Genomic DNA, 8,386 nt, shown 5'->3' with positions numbered 1-8,386 from the left:
GCAGAATTCAGTGAAATATAGTTTAAAGCACTTGGCCTGTAGACAGGTAGTAAGTACGCCATGTAGCTTTTACTATTCATAAGGCTGAACTTTTGCCTCAGTATCCCTGCCCAGAATCTGGGTCTCCCCTGTAAGTGGATGCTGCCTCCCAATTCTCTAGCCCCACACAGGATTTTACCAGTCCCCTCTCTTGCTGTTCCTGGCACACTCTATCTATCATTTTGGGTTCTATTAGCACCACTCAGAACTGTCACCTGCTTTCCTTTTAGCTGTTTGCACTCCACTTGCCAACATCATCTCCACCCTGAGATTGTCATGTCCTTTTGTTTACATACTTTGACCTGTCTACCTAAAGTGGCTCATGGCTGAGCCAGCCTCTGTATCCATTTCCCATAACCCCATCCTCTCTGGTCCTGGTTCCATCCCATCAGCTTGTGTGTGTGGAATGGTCCCCGATACTTCCTGCCTCCTTTAGCATTTAGGCTTTTTATACAGACTCATTGACCTGTGGCAACTCTAGATTTTTCTCTCTAGAAATGTACTGGGCTGGAAAGGGGCAAGTAGATAAGCTTGTTTTGAAGCTGCAGTTGCAGAGTAAGATTGTTGTTTTAGGTTTTGTTTTTAAACTTAGGTCATAGGCTTACTTGGGTTGGATTTTAGGGGAAATTATCTATGCATGTGGGGCCATGGTCACAGGCCAATTAGATACAACTTCCCAGCATCAGTCCTTCACTCAGCAAATTGTTGCTGGTTTTATGTGGGCATTGGGATCTGTGGCTGTCTATCTGAGGTTTGTTGGGTGGTTTTCAAGCAGTGGTTGTCAAGCTTGCAGTGATTCCGTGTGTATTTTCCGTTGCCGTATACCTCAAACTTAACAGCATCAAATAACACACATTTATTATCTCAGAGTTTCTGTAGTTTTTAGACTTTTAAAATTGCAAAATGATACAAACTCTTTATAACAAGTTGAAACATTGAGAAGTTTACAAAGTACAAATGATACATATGTCCTCCTTACTCCCCTCCATTCTGAGTCTCCACAGAAATAACTACTGTCGACTGTTAAGTGTATCCATTCCGATTTTTTTCTATGCTTAGATGAGGACACATTCACACTCATGCACCCACTTTTTTCCCCACTTAAAAAAAAAAAAGAAAAAAAACAACAAAACAAGAATGGCTCATACTTAAATTAGGCAGGACTGTTGTTTGCAAGTGATAGAAATGCTGTGTGAAATATCTTAGGCAAAAAGAGGAATTCACTGCCAGAAGAATTTAAATCACAGGACTCTCTCTTTTTTTCTCTGCTTCTGTCAGATCCGCATTGTCCACAAGCTAGACCTGTGGTCACCAGGAGCTGCCTGGCTCACACCCTCAGGCTTCCCCATACAGAGAGCTTGTTCCTCTGCCTTCTTTTCTACATAAAATATTCCCAAGGAGGTCTTCAATTGGCCTCATGTATCATGGGCTGGGCGCAGTGGCTCATGCCTGTAATCCCAGCACTTTGGTAGGCCGAGGCAGGCGGATCACCTGAGGTTGGGACATCAAGACCATCCCGGCTAATAACGGTGAAATGCCATCTCTACTAAAAATACAAAAAATTAGGCGGGTGTGGTGGCATATGCCTGTAATGCCAGCTACTCAGGAGGCTGAGGCAGGAGAATCACTTGAATCCAGGGTGCAAAGGTTGTGGTGAGCTGAGATCGCGCCATTGCAGTCCAGCTTGGGCAATAAGAGTGAAACTCCATCTCAAAAAAAAAAAAAAAAAAAGTACCTTTGCTGCAAGTAACAGAAAGCCCAATTTAGAGTGACTTAAACAATAGGGGCTTATTCTTTTCACAGAACAAGATATCTAGAGGTGAGTGGTAGTTATGTGGCTCAGTTGTGCCTGCATTCTGGGCCAGCTTCTCTGAAGCTCTCTAGGTCTTTTCCCTTGGTTGCCACATAGATAAGGCAACTCTAAACACCATGTCCTCACTTGACAATGTCTTTCTTTATTTCTTTTGTTTTCTGAGACAGGGTCTCGCTCTGTTGTTCAGGCTGGAGTGCAGTGATACAATCACAGCTCACTACAGCCTCAACTTCCTGGATCAAGTGATCTTCCTGTCTTGGCCTCTCTAGTTGCTGGGACTACAAGTGCACACCACCACGCCCAGGTAATTTAAAATTTTTTTTAGTAGAGACAAGGTCTTGCTATGTTACCTAGGCTGGTCTTGAACTCCTGGGTTCAAGTGATCCTCCCAAAGTGCTGGGATTACAGGCATGAGCTACCAAGCCTGGCCAGTAATGTCTTTCTTAACGTGGCTTCTCTCAAAAGCAAAATCTGAGACAAAAGCTCGTATGCACTGACCTGGGGAGGTGACTGCAGGGCGCAGGAGCAGGGATCAGGGCGGGGAGTGGGGAAAGCAGGGAAAGGGGTGGTTAATAGCAAGGTTCATTACTGAGCTGGACAGTGCCGTGAGTAACTGGTGCTAGATTTTGCTGGGACCTTCTGGGGGGCCTTGTGCAAGGCATCTCAGAACTGTCAACCTGGGGGATCAAAGAAGAAAGCATTTTTCTGTCAATACCCACTCCTCTAACTAAACAACATAAGAAGGAACATAATTTCCACTTAGTGCTTATAAATAAGTAGTATACATAGTTCCTAGCTGCATAGTATTTTGTTATACAAGTGAGCCTATTCTTTTCTTAATGGACATTTAATTCACAGCCCTGGTTTTTATCAAGATGCTATAAACATCAAAAGGGGCATGACTTTGGTGAGGGGATCAATACCAGGGCTGAGGACTCCTATTTTATGCCATTTCAAGACTTTGGCTGGGCAAGGTGGCTAATTCCTATAATCTTAGCATTTTTGGAGGCCAAGGTGGAAGGATCACTTGAGTCCAGGAGTTCAAGACCAGCCTAGGCAACATAGCAAGATCTTGTCTCTAGAAATTATTTAAAACTTAACTGGGTATGGTGGTATGCACCTGTGGTCTCAGCTACTTGGGATGCTGAACTGGGAGGTTGCTTGAGCCTGAGAAATTGAGGCTGCAGTGAGCCGAAATTGTGCTGCCGGACTCTAGCCTAGGCAACAGAGTGAGACCACCATCTCAAAAAAAAAAAAAAAAGACTTTGGCACATTAAAAAAATATTTCATTTTGCTAAAACAATTATCTCACACTAACCTATTCAGAACAAAAATAGAGAAGAGGTAAAAATAGCTTCTAAGTAGCCAAATAGATGACAGACGGTCATGCATTCCAGATGGAATGGGCAGTCCTGCATGCAGTGTCACTCTGGTTTTGTCTTAAATCTCATACACTTAACTTGTAAGTATCTTGTATCTTTATTAGGATCTCACTTAACCTCATTTTACTTACAAGTTTAACTAGATTGGTATCCCAGTTACTATTTCCACAGCAAAGGAGAAGAGGAAGGAAGCTGTTAAAGGAAGTCACACTGACAAAACCAAAATTTAAAAAGTGACCACTGACAGTCACAGAGGAGGCAAAAACAAAACAAAATAAAACAACAAAAAAACCTTTTAAAAATGACATAAATATGCAAAGAAGATTGGCATTCTATCTACTCTACAGAACCGTAAAAATCTCTGAGGTTCACAGCCAGAAAGAATGGTTAAAATTGCACTCAGAGTACTCTTCAGGAGGCAAGGAAATGAATAATTTATTCCATGCTATTATATCTTTGCATGCAGTATTGACTCAGTATGATTATTCTTTTTCTGTAATATGTTTTAGAGAGATTTCCTAATAAGTAGATTTAAAATGATGAAAAAGTTGGTTCTTGCTTGAACCCAGAAGGCGGAGGTTGCACTGAGCTGAGATTGCTCCATTGCACTCCAGCCTGGGCAACAAGAGTGAAACTCTGTCTCAAAAAAAAAAAAAAAAAAAAAAAAAGTTGATTCTGAAAGCTCTGGGGAACTTCACTTTCCAAACAACCATTTTCCATGGAGTTTTAGCCAAGAAATTTCCTCCAGCAAGACAGAAGGGGAATGGCTTCTCTGCCCCTCTGCACAAGGGGGCGATGTCTACCAGCCTCTTCCTCTAATTTAGGCCAGTGGCGCCGTCTTGGGAGTGCACTTTGACAGTCACCTTCAGTCCTTGCATGGTGATGGCTTCAATTGGGGAGGCAAATGTGGAGTCTTTCATCTGCCTTCCTAGAAATTTTTGGACATTTTAGAGGTGAACTAGAATGCAAAGGGTAAGAAAATTATCCTTTTTCAGGAAGAAAGGAATTTGGGAATTTTTCTACAAAAACTATAAATAACACACGTGCCATTCATGCTTTGTTTAGTTTGTTTTATTATTAGTAAACAGTAATATCCCAGCAGTGACATCAGCTAACCAGAATATTTGTGTGTGTATGTGTGTGTGCACTCATGTGTGTGCAAGTGCTTGAATTTAGCTAATAGTGTGGGATAGATCCTTTTTTAGGCCTTGTTCTAGAATCTTGTAGTCCATGCGCCAATACTGATATCTCTAGTGTTATTACTGTTATTAACTCTATCACTACATTGTGTCTGTCCATTCACTGTCTTTTCTTCTATTTGTCCTTTTTCTTCATCTTACATGCTGTGATAGATACAATAATGACCCCCCAAAAGGTGTCCTTGTCCTCACAACCAGAACCTGTAAATGTTATGTTACACAGCAAGGGGAATTAAGGTTGCAGATAGAATTAAAATTATTTATAGCTGGCCTTAAAATAAGAAGATTATCCCGAGTCCTTAAGTGGATAAGGTAGAGGCAAAAGAGTTAGAAACAGAGAAATAGCATTGTGAGAAAAAACTGCTACCGATAATTTTGAAGATGGAACGAGGTCCCAAGCCAAGGAATGTGGCAACTGCTAGATGCTGGAAAAGGCAGGAAAACAGATCTCCTCTAGAAGCTCTAGGAAAGAACGCAGCTCTGCTGACACCATGGGTTTAGCTCAGTGAGACCTATTTAGAACTAACCTCTAGAACTGTAAGACAACATATTTATATTGTTTTAAGCCACTGAGTTTGTGGTAATTTGTTATACCAGCAATAGGAAACTAATACACATGCTCATAAGTTGCATTTAAGAAGTATTTGCTGACCGGGTGCGGTGGCTTATGCCTGTAATTCCAGTACTTTGGGAGGTTAAAGCGGGTGGATCGCCTGAGGTCAGGAGTTCGAGACTAGCCTGGCCAACATGGTGAAACCCCATCTCTACTAAAAATACAAAAATTAGCTGGGCGTGGTGGTGGGTGCCTGTAATCCCAGCTACCTGGGAGGCTGAAGCAGGAGAATTGCTTGAACCCGGGAGGCGGAGGTTACAGTGAGCTGAGATCACACCACTGCACTCTAGCCTGGGCGACAGAGTGAGGCTACGTCTCGGAGGAAAAAAAAAAAAAAAAAGACATTATTTGCCACTGGATGCAGTGGCTGATGTCTGTAATCACAGCCCTTTGGGAGGCTGAGGCTGGTGGATCACTTAAGGTCAGGAGTTCGAGACCAGCCTGGCCAACATGGTGAAACCCCCGTCTCTACTAAAAATTACATAATAATTAGCTGGGCGTCGTGACACATGCCTGTACTCCCAGCTACTCGGGAGGCTGAGACACTAGAATCCGTTTGAAACCATGAGGTGAGGGTTGCAGTGAGCTGGGATCATGCCACCGCACTCCAGGCTGGTCGACAGTGAGTTTCTATCTCAAAAAAAAAAAAAAAAGAAAGAAAAAAGAAAAAAGTATTTACTTTGTGCTTAACATTGTACATGGGGGAAAATACAAAAGTAAAGTAAATGTTGTGACACTTTCTCACAAGCCATTGATATTTCAGAAGATGAAATGGCATTTTATTTCTTATCCCATTAGCTATCATGTGATGCTCATAGTTGCCTAGGTAATTACTAATTCATCTAGTCATCTACATTTATTGACTGTTTTTTCTGTGCCGGGCATTGTGCATACAAAGATAAACAAGATATAATGAACAAGATATAGCTACTTAATATAAACCAAGAAAATTCTTCATATCCACTACCACCCAGTCAGCTTTTCCTGCAGTCTGTTCCCAATCACCCAAGTCCTTAAACTCCAAATCTACAAAATAGAGCTGAGGTTTTCAACTAGTGGTGTATGTGAGTGTCATTGCTATGGTGGGCATTATGTGGCAGATAAAAATACAATACCTGGATCTGTGAAAGTAAAATTGTGAAATGTTCAGAATGAAATCACAGTGAAAGTAGTATATATTAAAACTGTGGAAAGCAATCAAAGCGGTATCTACATAAATATGGAGCCACTCTCTTTTGTTGTTAATTTATTATTGTGTCATACCATAATCAAACAATGTGATATCACCCATATGAAATCAAACATTTTTTAACTTGTTGAGATTTCTTTTGTGGCTTGTTTTTTTTCCTAAATTTTTCTCACTCTCTAAAGCAAGGTAAAGAATTACCTAAGGAGCTTTTACAAAAAGATCTGTAGCAGTAGTCTGCCAGAAATAAAATCTCAACAAGTTAAAAATGTTTGATTTCATATAGGTGGTATGTTGTGTGATTATGATGTAATACAATAATTAACAACAAAAGTGAGTGGCTGCATATCTATACATTTGGAAACTAACAAAGCACATCTATATATAATTCTCTGGATAAAGAGATAGTCAAAATAAAATTGTGAAATGTTCAGAATGAAACCACAATGAAAGTAGTATATATCAAAACTGTGGAAAGCAGCCAAAGAGGTGTTCAGAAGGAAATTTATAGGCTTGATCTTTTATTAGAAAATGAGAAAGATTCAAAATAAAGTACTCAACTCAGGATAGAAAAGGAACAAAAATAAATCCCAAAGAGTAAATGAATTTACAGCAGATTAAAGATAAAAGCAAAATTAATGAAGCAAAACAACCTTCATAGAATTGGTTAATAAAACCAAAAGTTTGTTTCTTGAAAAAGATGAAAAAAGCAAACAAACTTTGGTTGTGATAAACATATAGTATTAGCATTAGTAGTAGTAGTAGTAGTAAGGAAGCATGTATATAATGCTCTATGGCAGAGACATTCTTTACCCACCAGAGGTATGTGTGCATCCATACCTTTCCAGGCACTCTTGGTTGAGTTCGATGCTGGTGATAGAGCTACAAGAGGAGTGACATGTGCCATATCTGAACCAAACCATTTACAAGCCTGTGTGCAATCCTTCAGCTCCTGTCTTTCTCTGCAGCTGTGATCTGGAAAGCCGTGTGCTTAGACAGTGAAGCCATTGGATGGATGCCTCCTGGTTTACTGAGTTCCCAAAGAGAGGACAGATGCTCGGGAGTTGCCCAATTGCCATAGCACTTGTGTGAGCAAGAAATTCAACTTTGGTAAGTCTCTGGCTTTTTTTTTTTTTTTTTTAATTTTTTTGTGAGATGCAGTCTTGCTTTGTCGCCCAGGCTGGAGTGCAATGGCATGATCTCGGCTCACTGCAACCTCCGCCTCACAGGTTTAAGTGATTCTCCTGCCTCAGCCTTCTGAGGAGCTGGGACTACAGGCATGTGCCACCATCTCAGGCTAATTTTTGTATTTTTAGTAGAGTCGGGGTTTCACCATGTTGCCAGGCTGGTCTCAAACTCCTGGCCTCAAGTGATCCACTTTAGGACGCCTCAGCCTCCCAAAGTGCTGAGATTATAGGCGTGAGACACCCCACTGGCCCTCACTGGCTCACGTTTGAATGTAGCATAGCCTCTCTTATCCTGATTAATTCATGTTTTGTAAAATGTGTTCTTTGAGAGTACCTCTCAGTTATTAGATAAATACCTGTAACTTACCAATTTAATTTTAAAGTTAAAGTGTAGGAAGAGAGTAGAAAAGGAAAGATAAGCCGAGCTCTTCCAAGTTCATTATTTTTCCTGTTTGTTGACAGACAAACATACTGAAGTCCTAATCAGTTACAAAGACCTAATAGGCCACATTATGTGCATCCACAAATACATATATACCTCCAAGTCTGTAGGAAAAAAAAGAGTGTCCAGCCACCTCCGGTATTGTTTTCTGTTTAAAACATTTTTCTTAATTTGTTAATTCACTGTCACTTTAGAAAGATGGTAAGATGAAGCATCAGCTCTTTTTTTAATCTCTTCAATAAACTATCGTTGTGCTTTATCACAATTCACTCATTACAGCATATTTCCATCAAAATGAGAGAATGAAAATAAAACAAAACCAATGTCTGTGCATTAAATTACCTGTAACTGAATTTGACCTGATTCTGATGCTAATTCTCATATTAAGAATGCAATAGAGCAAGCCACTTATTAACATTTATTGAAATGCTAGTTCTATGATATTCACACAGGCGTGTTTTAAAGTGTTAGTCATATTTCTAAAATTTACAAAATATTGAAGCATGCAGTGGTTAAATGCAGACT

This window comes from Macaca nemestrina, chromosome 11 (genome assembly GCF_043159975.1).
Source record: "Macaca nemestrina isolate mMacNem1 chromosome 11, mMacNem.hap1, whole genome shotgun sequence".
Lineage (NCBI taxonomy): Eukaryota > Metazoa > Chordata > Mammalia > Primates > Cercopithecidae > Macaca > Macaca nemestrina.
Note: the sequence above shows the minus strand (reverse complement) of the source record.